General features: G+C 37.3%; 1 protein-coding gene across 3 annotated transcripts in view; it reads left to right on the plus strand.

The window, feature by feature from the left end:
- The first annotated feature begins 11,086 nt into the window (after positions 1-11,086).
- luzp1 (leucine zipper protein 1) overlaps positions 11,087-21,949 on the plus strand; it is an 80,281-nt gene continuing 69,418 nt past the window's right edge. For 2 of the 3 annotated variants that reach the window (XM_030126827.1, XM_030126826.1), the window contains exon 1: positions 11,088-11,446. The gene's annotated coding sequence lies outside the window, so the exon portion shown is untranslated. Of the gene's footprint in view, positions 11,447-21,949 lie in introns of all 3 variants that reach the window. The other variant, XM_030126830.1, reaches the window with a different exon arrangement.

The raw sequence follows: 21,949 nt of genomic DNA on the forward strand, positions 1-21,949 counted from the left end.
TTTAACCTTTCTTAAGTGATTTATCACCATTTACTATAATATTATGCTCTGTATTTTGAGGTTCTTCAAAAAGAAATCTGGTATTTTCCCATATTTAATTTTCTGACCATGCAGATATCCACAAAAGCTCAGAGTAAAGTTCATTGTCATAATATCACAAACAGCAAAAAATGAAGAAAATGTGACTTTTTCAACCAAATTTATCATTAATTATCATTATTTATCATTAATTAATCCACTGTCATTGATCCAACTCCATGGGTTTTGCTGGTGAATCAGTGTTGTAGAAGATGACGGTGTTTCCACATTCCCTCCAAATGGGTCATATCAGATGACCATGAAAAGATGACAAACTGCATTTTACACAATTATTTACATGTATTGATAGGATTAATGGATCAAAAGTTATTACACATTTTATATTGGTAGATGATTTTGGTTGCTGTTAGTTGTTTGGGTCTCTATGGGTTAATAATCATCCTTTGATAAAGCATTGAAACTTGTCCCCTGCACTGCTTATATAGGAGTTTTACTATATTTGTCTTCCAACTTGTAATGCAGAATGTGTTAACTTTCTAAATTCTTCTGGTTTTGTTGCATATAACATACAAATAAACAAGATGCAGAGGACATACAGAGAATTTAAATACTATTTCACTCTGTCTTTGTTATTTAAATGCCATAAAATTTGGTAAAAATACAATAAAATGAAATTAAGTGTCATGAATAATAAACTATAGTAGAATATAAAAGATATAAATCAAACCTACTTGGTGCAATATAGTAATGGTGATGAGAGGTGAGGAGGTGCATAATGGAACAAAACAGCAGCATATATGACAAGATTCACAAATATCAAAATTTAAGGATGTACATATGCCCAGTAAGACTAAATAAGTGCAGTATTTTCACAGGCTGTGGTTAGTGTCAGTAGATGTGAATACTTTCTTTTATGGCTCATGCCTGCAGTAATACATTTTAACCACAAGAGGGCAGAAGTTGATAATAAAACACTGAATAAAGACTCAACTAAAGCAGATAAGCAGCACATGAAGAGCATTAACTTCCTCTCTCTTACTCTGGGGCTGTTCAATGCTCTGATAAAGTAAATGTTTGATTCCAGCTCCTGTGCACAAACGCAGCACGGCCTCCTCTCCCTGGTGCCACAGTGTAATTCCTAGATTAAGGTTAACGAGCCTCCCCAACCTTATTGCTGTTATTATGGTTTGGCAGCAGAACAACAGAGCAGAGCTTTTTGGTGGTTGTATCCTGCCATCACTGCCAGACATGCTGTGGCACCGCTGCCGGGTATAACAGGCTCACACTGTAAAAGAATGTACAAAAAAAAAAAAAAATCACGATGCATCTTGTTGCTGGTGGTTTGGGTGTGGATTTGGAAGATTCCACAGCAACTAAAAGAGATTTGTCTCAGTCATGAAATGGAGAGTAGCTCGTGTGAGATGTGGTTTTAGTTCGAAGTATGGTAGATAATGCATATGTGTTGGTTTTTAATCTGTTACACACTAAAACCACACTTATCATGACTAATTTTATATTATTACTAATTATAGCGATTTCATGTTTTGTGAAAGTTTCATTGTTGTCATTTTTTAAGATTTTACAAGCCATGAATTGTTTGGATATCTGTGAATTATGGATGGATTATTATGGAACACTCAGAAGTAACAACTGTCTGGTGACTATTTGTTCGCTCACAAACTCTACATCATTTTATATATTTGAGATGACTTAGGCCAAATTATTCATGTTTAACCCATAAAAACCTACTCTTGTTACTTTAATATCACTTCCAAATAAATTTTTCTCTCTTTTCAACCTTTCCTAAGTGATTTATCACCATTTATTGCAATATTATCTTCATTATTTAGCATTTTTTCAGTGTAAATCTGGTAATTTCCTATATTTAATTCACTGATCATGTAGATGTTCATTAACCCTGTAAAACCATTTGTATCATATTTGCTACAACAGGTTCTGAGACCTCTATCTTATCAACAAGATCAATACTTTCCTTAAAAACCTGTTGTATGTGTTCTGGAAGGTGTTTTCTGTTCCCTGGTGGATTATCATCCCACTATAGTCAGTGGAACGGCTTTTTATTATTATTATTTTATTTATTTATTTATGTATTTATTTATTTATTTGCCTTTTTAAATATGGCCGCTATTGTTAAATTGTCCACATGCTTTTTGCGTGAAAGTCTTTGATAATTTTCAGACGGTTAAGAAGAATATTTATATTGTTGTATTTAGTATTTTTCTACATAAGTACTTCATGTACTGAAACAATGCATAGTTACTTAGTAACTGATTCATTAAAGTAGAGTTAAATCGTGTTTAAAAAAAAGGGTACTTTATAAAAAAATGCCCAGTGTATCAAATATGATACAAACATATATCATAAACAAAATTATATTGTAAAATGTTTTGATTGGATATTATTAAAAGGTCTAATTAACATCTCCATTCTAAAAAAACAGAATTTTGTGATTAGTTTTTGATGGCTCAGATTAAAGTTAAAGGTTATTATATTAGAAACAGAGAAAACTGATGAAAAAGTGACTTTTCAGTAAACTATATCATTAACTGAACAACAACCAAGTATCTCCAACCACTGTCATCGATCAAACTCCATAGGTCTACTTTTATACTTTATCTACATTTCACAACTTGTACTTTTCAACTTCTACTTGATAAATGACATTGAATCTATACATTTACTTTCACTGGAGTCTCATTTTTTAAAACAGTGATCTAAACTTGAACTTAAGTACTTGTTCCACCTCTGGCTTTAAATTTCCCAAATTCTTCTGAACACCTGCCTCTTGGTTTTGCCTGCATGCAACTAGATTCCTTCACTCAAATAAATTCCTGTGTACAGCTTATGAGGGGTCTGAAAATGCAGAGTAATCAGACACAGATTCATGCAGGTGATCCCTGATGTTCTGCACTGCTGCACAGTTCGGTACATGGTATCCTTCACCTCAACAGAAGCGGCTGTGCTTTCAGTCCAGGTGTGCAGACACAGAGGGAACGCTGCCAGTTCCTTAATATCTCGTTCTTTTTTATGGGATATCTTCCTTTCACCCTGGAAAAATCTACAGTCAGAAGTCATGCATTCCTCTGGGAGGCAGGAAGGGAGGGATCTGCCTGTGCGGAGAACTTCCTGTCCCATTAACACCCTTTTCACCCAACCCTGATCCAACGCACCTTCCCTCTGGCTGATGTAAATGAAAGATCATCTACAGTCAGGTATGCTGAGGGAAAAGAACAAACGCAAAGTACACAGCTGGGAATTGATAAGTAGGCAGCGTCCTGCCTGGCAGAGGGTTCTCGGCAGATTGGAGAGGGCAGGTCTGTCTCAGGCAGATTTACTGCATGCCAGAGGCTGAGGTTTGAGGAATGTCCCCCTGCAGTGAGAACGAGAGGGCCACGGGAGGGTGAGTGAGACAGGCCGAGGCATCTGTACTTCAACATCATATAGAAGCTGACAGTCAGATGGGGTTTTCATGTGTTGTTTGTTTCTGGAACAATGTGTGTTTCTACATTCAAACTCCAAAGTTCAGTTAAAGCTGCGAAAAGAGACTTAACCCTTTATACAGTCGCGGAAAAAATTATTAGACCACCCTTGTTTTCTTCAATTTCTTGTTATCACTAATGAGGAAGGAGGCAGAACTTTGCCAATTTTGAAAAGGAATTACCAATTTGTTAGACATGTTTGTGTTATATTATGTTTTTGTTTGTTCAAAAATAATAATATTTGGGCATTGAGACCTGATGTATCAAATATGATACAAAACTGAAACTCATTCATGGAAATTGATATTTGAAAAAAAAAAAAAAAGAAAGGGTTGTTTAGGGTTGTTTAAAGGCTCCAGTTTCAAAGAAGTGGAATTTTCTGTCGATGACTGAATGGTTCAGGCTTTACAGGGTTAACCCTTTATTGTACAAATTACTGTTTTGGGTCATTTCTGCATAGACAGTTTTGGAAAAAAATTATTAGACCACCCTTGTTTTCTTCAATTTCTTGTTAATTTTAATGCCTGGTACAACTAAAGGTACATTTGTTTGGACATATGTAATGATAACAACAAAAATAGCTCATAAGAGTTTAATTTCAAAGCTGATATCTATCCATTTTCCATTTTTTCTTGATAACCAAAATCACTTCAGTTCTTACATCAATAACTATGGCGTTGTACTGACAAAAACAGTGCTTTTAGGCATTCCATGTTTTCTTTTCTGTCTGTTTTAATCAAATGATACACACAGGAGTTAGTACTTGATTGTATAACCATTGTTTCTGATGACTTTTGATGGTCTAATAATTTTTTACGTGACTGTAGGGCACTCATAGAAATGCTCTGAAATTCAAAATTTCAACCTTAATGTGTTATTGAAGGACATAACAAAACTTTATTACTTTTGTGAAATTTTTCACTTTTTTTTATTGTTATGTAAAAATCAATGTCAATGAAAATACTATATTTGGTTCCTTACCTGTAAGTGGCAAAAAATAAATAAATACAAGAAGTAAATATTAAAAAAAAGACAAGAAAAACAGATGTAAGGTGAAAGGAAAATGTATTTTAGAACAGTAGAACATCACTTTTAGAACATTACATCAACATAAGTGCTGATCCAGACACCTGTCCACATCCGCGTTATCCCTTTGAACATCATTCCTTACAGTGGATTTTGTCAGGATGGCACCAGGGTTTCTGTGTGGCCACTTGACTGTCCTCAGTTTTGCTTGTTTTATGTTGATTTTGACATCTGACATAAGGACCATCGACTCACTGCTGGTGTATGACCATCAGGAGTTACTGAAAATCAAAGAATTAACTCCACGTGAGTTGTGTGGTCCTCTGTGTCTTTTATTTATTTATTTATTTATTTATTTAAATGTATTTTATTACTTTTAACTATTTGATTTTATTGTTTTATTTATAGCATTGTTGTAGTTTTATGTACTTATTTATTGTTTTTAGTGAATTTCTATAAATTGTTTTATTGTTTTATGATGTGGAGCACTTTGGAAACGTTCTTATTGTTTAAATGTTTTATATGAAAAAAGTGGAATGGATTAGTACCATGGTACCTAACAAAGCAGGTCCACTCACTGTTCATGCAGATGTGGACCTTACAGACCCTGTAGACCACATTGGACCTGAGATCCTCACTGTCTTGTAATATATTAAGAAACTACCAAAAATAGTCACTTGCCCAATAAATGTTAAAGACTGCCAAGGAGTGATGATAGTATCGTACTGTGAGTTATTCTGAAATTCCAAACCCTAAGAATATACATTTCTGTGTGAAAGTCTTAGACCACATTTACCTTTGTTGTTTCTGCAGAGGAATGAGCTTATAATGTGGTCTACACTCATAGTTATCTTAATGGTATTCATTTGTTTAAAAAACATATGGCATGCGCAGTATATGTTCGAATATCAAGAGTGATATTGGTACAGTTTTTTGGATTTATTCAGATACAAGATGGACAAAATTTGTGGCAGTGACATAAATTGACTTTTGTGTGTGATTTATTTGCCTAAAAAAGTCTTTAAAACTGACAAAATACTTGTAGTTGTGCTTCTCTTTCTTTTAGCCACATCTGTAAATATACAACACATTACAATTTGCAATTTTTGCAATCTCAAACTTCACCACTAGGTGCCACCAAGAAGCAAAAGTTACAGTTCAGATTAGTATTAAATTCTAATTATTGATGCTTTAAAGCTGCAATGCTTGATAGTTTTTGGTGTTATTGGAAAAAACTTCCATAACAACCTTTTAGCATATTATAACTCAGATGGACTGAGAGGATGAGACATCTGCATCTACTCTAGATTTTGGCTAATCGCAAGTGTTTTCAGACAGGCAGGATGGTTACATTATTGACAGCTGTGGTTATACTGCTCTCAATACAGTAGCTTATAAAGTACCTTCATTTCTCAATAAACAGCTTGAAACATCATCAGATTTATCTATCTTTATATCAAGTCTTTTGATTTGGACTAAGAGGAGAAAGCTGCAGAAAGTTTTCTTTTGTTTTTGTTTTTTTTTCATCCTGATTTGACTCCTGCAAGATTAATGTGTTATCTTTAATGATACAGCTTGCAATGATAGGGCTCATATAGTTGCAATAATAGATCCTAATTCATTTCTTGACTTTTATTTTACATTTATATAAATCTGTAAAGTAAAAAGGACAGTATTTTCCTCTAAAATGCAGAGGTATACAGAGGCACACAACTGATAATACTCAGGTAAATTACAAATAGCTCAAATATTTTATTCCACCTCTGCATAGATCCACACGACATTGACAAGACATTGCATGAGTATTATCTGGTTACACTGCGTTACACAATGTTGTAAATGCTTGATGACCTCGGATAAGTACTTGTTCCTCTACATGACAAGCTGCCCCACATTCTGATCCATCAGGGTTACATCTGTTTAAATACTAAGCAAAACCCACTCTGAGAGCGGAGTGAATTAAGCACATTAATCCTTATCCCTGCTGTAAAAAGGACATAAAGTAGAAATCTCTCAGTATAAGCCATATTGTAGGGTAAAATCCCTCTACTTTGGTCTCATTTTATTTCTTACATTTGTCATGTTGTTGTGAATAGAGCTCTGTCAGCCGAATATTGACCCGATCCTTGCACTCTGTACTATTGGCTGCTTGCGATTTTGGTGATCTACACAGGATTATTAAAGATTACACTCTTGTTACAGTCACAATGCTACGTTTACTTTGCCTTTGCCGAGAACTAATGCACTCAAAAAGACGTTTATATACCGAGCCTTCTCATATTGGAATACGTTACCTCCAGAAATGATGTTAATAAGTAAGCATGTTGTTTTTAAAACACATCTTGAGAAATTTATAATCAATAATGTAACCATGCTAAATTAATGTAACTATATGGAGAGACATTTGTTTCTTTCTTTTTGATTGATGAATAAAGAAACAAATTTCTCTCCATGTAACTCCTTTTTTTTTCTTTTTTAATTTTCTGTCTGTGTGCTTTGTAAATGTATAAATTGTAATATTTTTATATTGAGAAGTAATCATGTTGTTTTTGAAACAAATCTTAAGAATCAAATAATAAAACAATGCTAAATTAATGTAACTATGTTTTGTTTAGTTTTTTTCTATGTGCTTTGTAACTTTTAAAATTGGAATACTTTAATATTGGGAATGGACCCCTGGAAGAATAGTCTCTGCTTTGGTCGAGGCTAACCCTTGAATGAAAAAATAAAGACATAAAGTCCATTTGAATGTGACAAAATACCTTTCAGAGGTTAGATTGAGTAGAATTTGCATTGTTCATCTACAGAGTCGTACTGGAACAAACATGCTGTTAGCTGGTGAAGGATGTTTGTGATTAGGAAGGATGTTGGCTTGAAAACGGCTCTTCCTGAATCAGCATGTCTGCGTGTGCTACACCATGCACGGCAGGAGATTACATTCCCTATCCTTACGCATAAGATTGCAGTCTGTGTTATACATTTGCATTTATATCACTTGATGTATTAAGGCAGATTCCCAAAATGACAGAAACCTGTCTGTGCATGAGCCAAACCACTCAAAACAGATGAAACATGACCGATACTCATCGCCTTAAAAAGGACGCCTTTTCCATGCCTGTCTGTGCTTATATGTCATCTAACTGTTTCTCTGGCTCTGTTGGACTTTTGTGTGTGCCGCTTGAGTTGTTTTAATGTTTAGAGCAGACCAAAGGCTTGGATACTGATTGACAACTCTATTATACGGCTGCAATGACACTCTTTCTCTCTTATGCTGGGCCTTTGCCTTTAGGGGGATGTTTACATAAGAAACATAAAGACAGGCATATCATTTCATACAGAAATATGAAGATGGCACACATATTGACTTACAGTACACCTGCTTAGCTTTTTTTTTTTTTTTTTTTTTTTGAGGTGGCGTTCTGGCATCTGGACATGTCTGGTTATGCCTTTTGCTTGCAGCAGCTTTGAAAGGATTTAATTTCCTTTTGATTACTCCATATCTTTGGCCTTTTCCCACCTGGAGAGAGCAACACTGTAATATTATTTATATCTCAACCATTCATTCATGCTAAATGATATGATTATAGCAGCATGTCTGTGTGAGAGTGAAGTCCATATGGTTAATAAAGGGAAAACAATGGCTTGACTGTGGGAATCTCCATAAAAAAAAACAAAAAACAAACCCTTTATCACTGATGGTCATGATGTTCAGTATTCAGTCGCTTCATCCAACAATGTCCTGATACTTCTCTGAGTTTGATGTTTTTTATGACGTCCTCCACAACTGGTGACCTCACACGGATGAATGAAGTAGTGTTTCACTGATATCAGTGTAAACCATTCAAGAGATAAAAAAACAAACACTTAGACAGACCGCCTATCATAGTCATAAATGCTGGCGGGTTTGTTTTTTTTATCACTTTGCCTCTGAAATTACATAACAAACAGACACTATAATGGTACAGCAGCAGACGGACTAAACAATATGTCTTTGTTATTTTTTATCAAGGCACATTACTGACTCTACTTGAAGCTAGTACAGATTTGGTGTCATGATCAGGTCCAGGGAAAGCAGAGAGGCTGCAGTAAGACCTCAGTGTCTTTAATTTGTTTTAAGGTAATTTGAGTAGCTATTAGTATTATCGCTACAGACATCTAGAAAGTTGTTTTTTTTTTTTTTACTTATTTCAGCATAACTTTTAGCCAAAGTCCAACCAAGTGTATCTACTAATTATCTGAATCACTAATCCTAGCAATGCAGTTCAATAATTCCAGTAAAATGGACTTTCTCATCTTTTCATCTGCATCAAATATGAGCTATCTGGATGTTCAGAGGCTCTGTAGGTGTCAAATATATGGCCTGTGGATCAAAACCAGCCCGCCAATGGGTCCAATCTGAATTTGTGAAATCAAAAAATTATATTGAATACATTAAAAATCAAGGGTGTCAAAATAATTTTAGTTCAGGGGCAAGATATAGCCCAATTTGATATGACGTGGATTGGATCAGTAAAATACTATTATGATAACCTATAAATAATGAGAACTCTAAATTGTCTCTTTGTTTGAGTATAAAAAAGGAAAATGACATGATTTTTTTTACATTTACAAACTATCCTTTTACAAAAAAAAAAGTAAATAACCTGAACAAATATTAACATGGTGAAATGTCTTAACCTTCTTCTTGTGTTAGCTTTCTGTCACCATCTCTTATGTTAACCGGTCGATTTTGACCCCTGTCTTAAATCAGCTGTAAAATACACTAAAAACAATTATCTGTCATCCAGTTTGTTTCTCATCTCTTGGTTACCTTGTTAGACTTCCTTATCCATAAACATATTAGTTTTAATGTTTTTGGTGTGAGCCCCTGGGCCTTTTTTTTGTCACTATACCCCTCGATGTGCACTCTGCAAGTCACTAACTCTAAACTGAATTGACCTCACGTGTGGACATGCCCGTCTTTGCTTGTTGTGTTTTTGTGCAGATGTACTGGATAACAGGGTAAAATGAGAATCCCCAGAAGCTCACATGATTGGCAGAGGAGCTGACTGTCAGTGTGTTGGCTGACAGTGCACTTAGGATTTCAGTTTTGACTCTAATTATTGCTTCATAATCTAATTTTTATAACTGGATTGAAACCGACCCTGACAACACAAAGATCATAATTTCAACCAGAGCCTTTAATAATTTAGTGAAAAAAAAAATTTTGGGATTATTTTGTTCAAAAAGAGATCCCTGACAAAGTCAAAAAGCCTTGATGCTATGAACAAATTTTATACGGTTAATTTATACATTTAAAACCTGAAATGGGTCGGTGCTGACCCAAACACAAGAGGAAGGTTAGAAGAAGTAAGTGCAATTTTAACAAAATTCTGCCTGTTTCTAAATGTTTTGTGCATTTGTAGATCCACTGTAATCTGTTATAATGCACATAAAATTGTTAAAACTGTATTTATTTTTCTTAAGAAACTGCAGGTTGTTCATGTTATTTACAGTTTTTAAAGAATACAGGGTGGGGAAGCAAAATTTACAATGAACATTTAGTTGTTTTTTCTCAGCAGGCACTACGTCAGTTGTTTTGAAACTAAACATATATTGATGTCATAATCATACCTAACACTATTATCTATACCTTTTCAGAAACTTTTGCCCATATGAGTAATCAGGAAAGCAAACGTCAAACAGTGTGTGATTTGCTGAATGCACTCGTCACACCAAAGGAGATTTCAAAAATAGTTGGAGTGTCCATAAAGACTGTTTATAATGGAAAGAAGAGAATGACTATGAGCAAAACTATTACGAGAAAGTCTGGAAGATACTATTAAAGAAGAATGGGAGAAGTTGTCACCCGAATATTTGAGGAACACTTGCGCAAGTTTCAGGAAGCGTGTGAAGGCAGTTATTGAGAAAGAAGGAGGACACATAGAATAAAAACATTTTCTATTATGTAAATTTTCTTGTGGCAAATAAATTCTCATGACTTTCAATAAACTAATTGGTCATACACTGTCTTTCAATCCCTGCCTCAAAATATTGTAAATTTTGCTTCCCCACCCTGTAGTTTGTAGATGTAAATATTTTCAGAATGTAATTTGACTTTTTTCACTCTAAAACATGGAGCAAACTTTATAGTTGACATTATTATAAAGTTATTATGCTTTTATTTGACTGAGATCCTATTGTATGTGGCTGTACGTGGGTTTGACACTCCTGCTTTTAGGTCTCCAGCTGCAAATATTTGGGAACTATTACAATAAATCACCAAGAGGAACTTAGATTATTCATCTGTGTGACTAAAATGGACTCATAATTTTGCAATAAACGCTTTTGGAGCATCTGGAGGGACATATATAGGCATAAATATTCAGTATGTGAGTTTCTGATTAAACTGCACCACATTAAGTCTGTTCAGTCTATTTTCAGAGCCTCACACTCTCATTCAGATCCAGCTTAGAGCCAGACTGGGACTTGCGCGTGCATGTATGTGGGGGAGAGAGGCGGGACCTCGCAGCCGGGAAGGGCGTTCTCTTTGCGGTCAGACCGGGCAGAGTCATCCCGAGGGGTGGGTCCTCCGGCAGCAGAAAAGGAAAACCCACCTTTTTTCATTGTTAAGGACGCGGTGGAATGTGATGGTTTGATCTCAGCCTGGCCAGGGAGGGGAATATCCGTGAGGAAAGGACCAACGAAAGCGGTTTATGTTCAGGGGGAGCCGTGAACGCACCACCAACCCCCCCTCCTCCGGTCGCCTCCGGTTCTCCGGTTCCTGCCTCTAGTCGGAGAGTATGCGGATGAACTTGTCCTCGCCGTGTCGTCTCCGTCCGCATGAAGTCATATGAAGTTGTGGATTTACGGTCGTGTTTTCCGAGCCGGAGCAGATAAAGGTAAAGTTCAGGTCTTTATTTCAGTTTGAGTTGAGTGTTTTTTCAGGGGGTGGGGGGGTTCAGACCATGGTTTCCCAGACTGCAGAAGTCTGAACTGCGGCAAGTTTTTCAACCCTCCTCCTCCTCTTCGCCGTCCTCCTCCTCCTCCTCCTCCTCCTCCTCCTTCACCACCTCCTCCTCCCGGTGCTGCTGCTCGTTTTCCAGCCAAAACGAAGCATCCCGGACTGCGGTGAAAACCTCAGGTGGTTGTAATGTACCCGTGAACGCAACAATTCCATCATACTCCATAGCGCGTGTGATGCGTTTATGGTCATATGTATCTACGTACATGATAACATCCATGTATGCTCCAACATAAATATGAGATTAACTTAGCACATTCTGCTATGAAAACCATTTTTCCTCTTTGGTTCTTGAGTCATGAGGCACTTTAGGGTATTTCTGTTAAGTAAAAGTCTTTCAGTTTCTTTTGTTGACAACGAGCATCAGTCGTAATACCTTAAATACTTTCTAACAGACATGTCAAGGCTGTTTACCTCATACACTCCACCTACTTCAGATTGATGTCTTATAAGGAGCATGTACAGTGTATTGCATGACTATTATCTGTAGGTTATGCACAGTAATGAGCTGGAGGTATGAAAATTATACTCCAGGCACCCAACAGTAAACACCAGCATCTCTGAAACAGACTAGTACATTACTGCCATAATCATAATGGAAAATTCAGCACCTCCCCTTGTTCAGCTTTTAATCTCCTCAATGATTTTCCTGTTAATTGAGTCATTTTACAGCTGGAAGACAGTCTGTAATGGCAAATGCACTTGTTCCAGTCCCTCAGAACAGTCAACTCTGGATTAAATGGAAAACATGGAAAGGCGTGCTTGTTCTTCTCCAAGTGTTTGTTTTGTTTAACATATGGTGCACTGGTTGCAGGTATGCAATGTGTGGTGAATTAACCCTCAAAGACTTGGAACTGTTTTCATAGTGACTTCTCACTGTGGCATTTTACAGTGCAGATCATGTAGTTTCCTCTGTTTAATTCATAGAGCTTGTAGATGTTGGAAAAACTTTGATTTAATTCTTTATCAAAACATGAAAATTGAGGAAAAGTGACTTTCGGCAAGACATAATTAAATGAACATAAAAACAAGCGTCTACAATCACTGTCATTTGTCAAATTACATTGGTTTTACTGGTGAATCAGTGTTGCAGGAGATGCTGGTATTGCCATGTTCACTACAGAGCCTTTGGCGTTCAAAAAAAGACAAATAAAGAGAAACTGCATTTAACCTTGATTATTTTACTCTATTGATAGGATAAGTGTAGGACAAGTATTAAGCATTTTAGATCATTGGATGCTTTTGGTCGCTGTCAGTGGCTGGTTAGGTCTTCAAGGGTTAAAGGAAGGACATGGTGGAAGGTGTCTCTTCCAGGATGCCCACATTCATAGGACACCAGGGTTCACTAGTGGGTAATGAGTATGAATGTATTGGTTTCTCGCCAAATACATTGCAAATTTTAACTTGATTTACAGAAAGCAAATCCAGTTTTATGCATATTTCCATTCACTACTGTTATGTGGATGTTTGTACATCATCATGGTTCGGAAGTACAGGAGATTCTACTAGATGTAAAAGGTATTTGTGAAAACGCATGAAGTTGCTTGAGCTTTTGTCTGCTCAGCTGAACCGCTGAACCGCTGGTTTGGATAATGTTTCAGAGGCTTTCACTTGCTTCTCTGAATGGGCCATAGTTTCTCAAATCCTTTGTCTGACATTTGTCTTCCACAGCTCTACATATGTGGCAATTTTTCAAAAATAGCATTTATGTATGTTTCTCATCCTCTACATTTGCAACATCTGCTTTCATTGCACTTTTTTATAGCCTACTTATTTTTTTCTCAAAAAATCTGAGTTTTTATATATATTTTTATTAGTTTTGTGTGCATAAATTGAAGTTGTGAATGAGAACAACTTGACTGAAGCTACAGCGGCAAGAGCTGATCAATAACTTGTAGATTCATGCATAAGTTGACAACTATTTTGAAAACTGTTTCTGTAATTTTTTAAGAAACAATTCTCAGATCTCTCTCAGATTTTCTGGATTCTTTCCTCCTATTGGACAGTAACCTAAATATCAATGGGATGGGACCAAACAAGACATTTGACAGCATCATGTTGGGCTTTGGGAAATACTTTTTCACTATTCCCTTACACTTTATAAGCCATCATCAAATTAGCCAACACTGAAAATAATCATTAGTTGCAGACATAATAGAAATATGCCTAATGAACCCAGCTCAATATTTATGGGAGAATATTGATTTTGGAGCAAAACGTAGATTCTGTTCTTGACAGGCATCAACAAAACCCTACAATATCAGAAGGATGGTGTTCTTCCTTCCAGGAGAGTTCACAGACTTGTAGAATAAATACCAAGGTGTATTGAAGCTGTTCTGGTAATGGGTCGACACTATACTGAGACTCTTCATATTACTTTTTCCCTTTAATTTGTCACTGTCTGAAAGAAAACAAGCCGACAGAAGTGCAAACATAAAGTTCCCTCTCCCTCCTCAGTGTAACTCTAACAGAGGAGTGTGTGTGCATGTGTCAGTAGCAGAAAAGGTAGTTGTAGTGGTGGAATACTAATCTGCCAGGTGGGGCTCGTAAAGAGAAACAGAAGGAGGGAAGGAGATGGAGGGGACCTGCCTTGACCTGTTTCAGACATGAAGGAGACAAAAAAAAAAAAAAAAAAAAAATCACTGATGACTTTCCAGTAAGGCTCACCCTCCCAGCCAGCTGTACATTATAGCTGAGCTACCAACGCGTGCTCCTGTGAAACCACTTTTCTTTTAGATTCTGCACAACAAGCACTTGCAAGTCTGCTTGTCATGGTGGTGGAGGTGCAGCAAAGCCATGTGTGAAAGGGTTCGGGGAATTATTAGACCGCATGTGAAGGGAATGCCTGCAGTTTTTTGGGTTTTTTTTGTGCTGTCAGGTTGGAAATGTTGGGAGAAATGTGAAGGGAAAATGAAATGAGAGTAGCAGCAAAGTGAAGAGTGAGATGTCTAGATTTCCCGTGATTACTGCTTGATCCTTGGATTTACAGTCTTGGGAAGTTAAGGTTAAAATTAGATTTGGTTGCTTTGGCACTCAATAGGAATATTTCCCACTGGAGCCACCTTTTGACCCCCGTCCATGTGTCTGATGGTTACTGTTGACTAAGTAGGAGTGCCATCAGCATTTCCACCTGTTTTATGATCTTTAAACTTATCACGCTTCCCAAAAATGAAAATTACACAAAGACAGAGTTGTCCAGGAGTTGTCGCCTGCCATACAAAGTAATACTCATACCCCTTTCTCCTCTTTTACAACCTGGGCTATACCACGCATGATTGGTTTTCCACTCCGCAGAACACCACGACTGCCCTATGAAACTGCCTGCACTGCTTTGGATGAAACCAAAAACTAATCATTATGGGTGTCCAATAAGGGTAATTATCAGACTAAGCACTGGACCTGGGGATTATGGAGTGGCTAAATGACTGCTCTGGGGATTAAATTAAAATATTGAGGTTTTCTGCCTGGGAGAATCAAACCACTGGGAATGTCAAAGGCTGCCTGGCGGTGGTAATATTACTGCCACTTGGCACATCAAGGTTTATGCACAGAGCCCCTGCTGTTGGTGTAGTGCGATCACATCAGTATGGAATTACATTACATGAGCATTGACGTCATGTGTTGCAAGTGAATGAAAATGCAAATGCTTTATTGCTTTGGAGGACAGTATCATATGTTCAGAAATTAGGGATTGGCATTTATTGGCAAAAAAAAAATTCAATCTCAAAATTTTTTCCGCTAATATTGTGGTGATTCATGATGTTAATGTCATTTATTTATGTCTACATGAATTCAAGGCAAAGAATGAGTGAAGAATAGATTTCAGAAAGGTCCACTGCAGACATTGTCACCTAAAAATCTGTTAAAATGTCTCTGTTACCTTGTATAAATCACAAATTACACAGGGAACTGGTTATTCACCATGTTGCGCTGCTGTATTTCTACAGTAGATCAGATCAGACAGCTTCTTTCCAGCATCTAGTATTAAGATGCATTACCGTCAGCTGATGTCTGAGTGTAAACCTGAGTTCTTAACCCCTTCACTAAAAAAAAAAAAAAAAAACAACCCACACTAGCTCTAATATGGGCTTATTACTGTATTTTTTAGGCACTGGTCTGACTCACTTGAAGCACCCCCTTGCTACATGGCAGAACAAATACCTCCAAGCTGCATCAACACCATAAAAGTAGCAAGTTTCGAACAGCAAGTGTGCTTTTGTTTTTGTTTTTTTTTTGTAACAAAAATGCTTCCTCATGCAAAAATTTCCCCCCACAAAAACGTTTCTCAGCTCTTATTTTGCAAACGCGCAGCTGTTGCATCCTGTGCTCAAGCTGATCCAGAACTAACCCAGATAAGTTTTACCTCTGTTCTAGAATCATAATGGATGATGCTAGACTTTTCTACAAAATTAGCACAGGGCTAATGAAGCTTGGAGAGCCAAGTGGCTACCATATAGAAGAGTGAGGGGAAGGGTTTTCAGTCAGTTTTAATCTGCAACTTTTCCACTAGATGTCACTAAATATTGCACACTGAACTACATCATAAAGGATTAAATTGTTTTCTTTAAGGTGCTAGAACAGCTCTGTTGTTCATATTTAGTAGCTACGATTTTGTTTTTAATTAACATTTTTTCTATTGAACCATGTTGCATCTTGCTAAACCTGAATGTTACTATATCAGTGAGACAACATTACAGCCTCCTTTGCTGATATTTCATTGGCTACAGCTGCCGTACCTGAAACAAGTTCTTCGAGCACCAGACTGTGCTATTGTCATAACTACAGAGATCTGCTGGTGTTGAAAAAACATTAACCTAAATTGTCTGAATTATGCTTTTTTAACCACCATTCAAGAGCTAAAACCCCATTCACTTTTATTAATTCAGTTGAATCACCGATATTTGGTCAGTAGTAAAAATGTTAAAAGATATTTGATCAGGCACTTGTGTGGGCAGCACATGAAATTCAATAAATGTTAAGAGTACTATGTGTACGTGTATTAATTATATTATTTACATTGCTGCATAAAATTGTTAATTATCTGAGTTTTTCAATTGTATTTTCCGGTCAATATGCTTAAAAAAAATTTAAAAATTGCCTTAAATATTGGCCTCAAAAATCAGCTGTAGATATCGGCCATCTGCTGACCAAATTTGTAAAAGTCGGCATCAGCCATAGAAAAACCCATATCAGTCGACTTCTAATTAACTTGTGTTATTTGGAAAATAAACACAGCTAACCATTATAGATTGTGTATATAGATATATTGATATGATAATAATGGTAACAGTAAATCCAAGAGTCAATATAGTCAAAGATAATTTCTGCTTATGCCAGTTATTTGTTCTTAAAGCAGTAAAAGTAAAGTCAGCATCAGCATGAGGTGATGAGTGTCCTGTGCAGGGTAACCTATACATTCTAATAAGCTGTAATAGATAGCGGAGATAGAATTAGGACCGGATGGTGTTGGTGTTGGTTACGTCCAGTGCTAGACTCTCACTTTTAGCCTCAGTAACCCTCTCAGACAGAAATAGAGCGGCAGAGGATGCACACACACACAGGACACAGAGTGATGTTACAGGTGTTGTTACAAAAAGGAGGGGCTCCTTAAAATAGCTGGCATGAATCATGGTCTCTTATGAGGCTTGTATTAAAGCCCACACACACAGCCTGTGAATGTACATCTTTGTGAGTGTGTGAGAGATAATGCAATGATGGTCTCAGTATCCCGCTGCTGTTGACAATACGCAGGCCAGCTGGAGTCGGTGTGTGTCTATTAGCTGGCTGTTGGCTGGTGTGAGACTGTATGTACACACTCTGTCTGGGTTTATATACTGTATATGTGTGTATGTCTGCTGAAGTAAAGTAGTGGTTTAATGAATAACTCAATTTTCAAGTGTTGGCAGTTGAGTTCTTTTTTCTTCTGTTACTTCCTGCTTCTCACTTGAGAGGATTTGACACTTTCCTCTGTGACTGTGTTTCAGTTTTGGACATTTGGTAATGAAACAATGGGTCTAACAACTTTGCAACATTTGATAATTTCACCATAATATTTGAGGACTTTGTCATGTTTTTTTTGGACACTTTTTAGTCTTGCATTTGAGTCAACAGTGTTTGGCTTTTGAGCTGTTGCTTTGTTAAAACAGTCACTGAAGACATCATGTTGTCCTCAGAGAAGGAGAAAGGGATTTTATTCAATGTTTATTTGGTTTTTAGGGGTGTGTATGGTCAGGAACATGGCAAGATGACGCGTATGGGAGTATTGCAGGAAAATGACATATATTGGGATTGTTTTTTTCAAGCTGTCATAGTAAAAATTAAAATCCAACACTGAGAAATCATCATCAGCAATGTAAAAAATGTAGCAGTAACGTTCTATGATCTGAATGTAAGGAAGCACTGCATTTTTGCCTCCTTTTGCAAGCCTTTGTGTACATTAGCACTTGGATTATTTGTGTTTACTGGTTAGCCATCATCACTGAATGTCAGACGCGATTGCCTACATTATCTTTCTTTCTCCGATCAACTTGCAGGTGTGTCCCTGATGTGGAATACATGATGAAGTGCTTTTATACAACATTATTTTGATGATGGAAGAGTTGATTAGCAGTGTACATGTTAACATTCGTGATGTATTTTGCTGCTGGGTCTCAAGCTGAAAATGTTTTAACTCCTGCTTTAAGCTTGAAGTTTCTGTCTTCTAGTTTTCTCTCACCCTCCTCCCTAGTTTGTCTCATTCATATTCTCCTCTGTTCCTCCCATCCTCTCACTTCTCGTCTCCTCACCTCTGTCCTCTTCCTGCCCACCCACCGTGGCGGATCTCTTTATCTGAGGTGGACCAGTGACAGGTCAGGACTCTGTGATTCCAGCTGGAGTTCAAACTACTTGAACTTTGCGTGTATTAATGGGTTTATTCCGTGTGTGTATGTGTGTGCTAAAGTACTTTCACTCTGTGCTGTTCCCAGACATGTAGATCTGTCATCAGATACTAGAGGCTAAGAGTGTCAATCACTCAGCACACAGTCGCCAAGTACATCTCAACTCCTAGTGTTCACACGCCCCTCTCAGGCTCTCATTAACACACACACACACACACACACACACACACACACACACACATACACAGAGCTGCAGATCCAACAGATAGGTGTGCTCACTCTTAAAGAATTCCATGCCAAAGCAAGAATGGATTCTGTTCATACAACCTCTTCTGCGTGTGTGAGAATGTGAATGAATCCCTCTTGTTAGTGCGCCAAAGCGTGCCAAACGGCCCCCTCATTACCGGCTGCTCTGGTGGGCCCTCGGTCCTGCTGTGGTGCGGTCACCCACTGAGGCCTCCACGCTCTGCAGGTAACTGTCATCCACCAGCTCCTTCATGGGGGAATTTTCTCCATGCAGGCCCCACATGACTGAACATCATCTATCAAACTTGACAATACGGCATGTTCTTTTTCCTCAGAATAAGCAAAAAAAAAACTGATGAGGTAGGAATTGGAACTGAACAATTAACTGAGCAAAGTGTTGCCAAACCAGTTAAGTACAATTTTAAATTCACTGGAGTTGCAGTTTGTAAAATTTATTACAGCATACAGTTTATCAAAGGTGATGAAGTCCAGTAGAAGCGCTGATGTTTATGTGAGTTAGTGTAGCTCTGAAATGTATTCATACTATAAAGTACTATCCTTGTTTCTTAACCCCCTAAGACTCAAGAAAGTACAAGTTTCTGCTTGTTTTGCTTGGAAAAAAATTGTCTTGAGTGAAAACAGCATGATGCAACATGTCTTTTTTGCAGGGGACAACTTTTATGTATTTTATTATTTATTTATTGTTTGTCATGTCCTTAAAAATGGACAAAAACTCATAGCTTGGTCTCAGGAAGTTAATTTGTTCCAGTTACTATCATTTATTAGCAAAAATGTGTTTTGTTAGGACACAGTGACCTTGACCTTTGACCTTTGGCCACCAAAATCTTATCCATTCATCCTTGAGTCCCTGTGACTGTTTGTACCAGATTAGAGGATGCTTTTTCAAGGTGCAATGCTCTTGAGATCTCAGTTACAGTGACCTATGGCCACCAAAATCATTTCACTTTTTCCTTGCCTCCAAGGAAACATTTGTGCCAAATTTTGTGACACACCATGAAACCATTTCTGAGATCCTGATGAACACATTTTAAACACAATGTTCTCTCTGGGTACTCCGGCTTCCTCCCACCATCCAAAGACATGCACTGATAGGTTAATCGGTTAATCTAAATTGCCCATAGGTGTGAATGTGAGAATGATTGTTTGTCTCTATATATCAGCCCTGCGATGAACTGGCGGCATGTCCAGGGTGTACCCCGCCTTCGCCCATAAATAACTGTGATTGGCTCCAGCGACCCCCGTGACCCTAGTGAGAATAAAGCGGGTTCAGATAATGAATGAAAGATTGAATGAATGAGGCCGAACCAATCAACAGACAGACATAACTTCTTGTAGAGTGGATACAACTGAAAGATGAGACTTATTTTTGCAGGAAATTCATTTGTACAAACTTTAATTTAAGTAATGTAAAATGCTTTAATTCTTTATTTTCTGAACTATTTTGTGTCGAACTGTTCCTGAGATAACATTGAAACATAATCAGTACACTTTTTATAGAGATGTATTATGACTGCATTTGTAAACTGAGATTTATTTTTGCAGAAATTCAATTTGTATAAACTTGTCAGACATGGAAATTTTTTGTTTTGAAGTTTTGTAAGTTGTGGAACCAAACTGGCTACACATGTTTTCATGAGTGGAGAAATAAACCTCACTAATGTACTTTACTTTTAGACTTAGATATAGAAATGAAGCACAAACACATAACCACTTTCCTCAGCAAAAATAACACCAGTAAAGTCATGACTCATATTGCAGCATCAGTATCTGCCACAGTATTACAAAATAAATCTTTTTTGCATTTCATCCTCCAGGTCTAGTAGAAGCCTGACCTTCTTCTGTTTCCATTCAAATGACTTTAAATAGATGACCTAATTTACTTAAGATCAACTGACTAATCAGTTATGAAAATAAGAAAGGTGTTTAGTATGAACACATCATTTGTCATACACATGGATAACAATGACACCCATTTAAGCTGTCAGCCAAAATGACTCCTCAGGTATTTACTGACCTGCACTGGGTTTTATTGAGTTTCTGGGTGGTTATAAAACATGTTATATGAGCAGCTGGTTATGAAATGTTATGAGCTGTCAGTGAACTCACAGTTCAGTGGATAGCAGTACTGCACCGGTAGTCATGTGAAGCTGACAGGTGGGTGGTCAGGATAGCAGGACTGTTTACTCTATACGTACCACCTTTCCTTTGGCAACTCCATTATAGTCTTCAACATTGTATTGAAACTTAAAGCAGGACAAATCATGAATCGCATAGGCAACCCCATTCAAGGCATTCTTATGAGATCTTATGTAAGTGTCAGACAATAGAAGTTGTAACTGTCAATAATTATCTACAGGTTGTTCACAACAGATTTCTGTCCCAGATTTTATGTGTTTACAGTTATGGACACCTATTGGACCAAACCAGACACTTGTCCTGCAGTTGACCATGTGAAGCCTCATCATCTGGTCTTCATTTTGGCTTCTGCACCATTCACTGTCCTCCATGAATCTGACTCTTGTACTGTAACACCAGCATGTAATGGATTAATTGTTGTTTTCTGGATTAATTGTTGTTTTCTGTATTAATGACATGCACATTGCTCTTGGTCTCATAGATTTGATGTTGATTTTAGAGTATCAAGCTACAACTTTGGAGATGTCTTATCCAAGTCATTTTGTGTCTGAAGTCTCGTGTCTGTTTCTTGGTGATGCCCCAAACAATAACATTGTTTAAGAGTAATCACAAATTTTACATATGTACTTTCAGGTTGTCTCTTCAGCTCTTCTTCCACAGCTTGTTCAAAGGACAGATACTCCGGTATTAAAGTTACGAGTATGGAATGATGAGGGGCATTGTTCCACCTCTAAGTCAGCAGCCGAGGAAGTCACAGAGCTGAGGCAGCGTTTGTGTAAAAGGGAGAGCCGGCATCGTATTAGAGGGATGTGGCGTGAATCCCTTTTCAGACCACAGATTCACGATGAGGAAACGGTTTTATGATGTTGTAGAGAAAAGTTGCTGCGGTGTCAAATGGCCTGTTTCAGCTCCACTCGAGCTGGCTGATGATGATGCCTGTGACTCAGCTTATCAAATCGCCAGTGGCTGGTTTTAGAATGTAGTGTTAAATGGTGCATGTTTTTCCTAGTATTTATGGGCTGTAGCTCACTTCAACGACGGAACTGCTGCTGGAATAGAAGGGGGAAAATTCTCAACCCTCAGGTTTATTTTTTGCAAAT

The sequence above is a fragment of the Sphaeramia orbicularis genome, chromosome 22 (genome assembly GCF_902148855.1).
Source record: "Sphaeramia orbicularis chromosome 22, fSphaOr1.1, whole genome shotgun sequence".
Lineage (NCBI taxonomy): Eukaryota > Metazoa > Chordata > Actinopteri > Kurtiformes > Apogonidae > Sphaeramia > Sphaeramia orbicularis.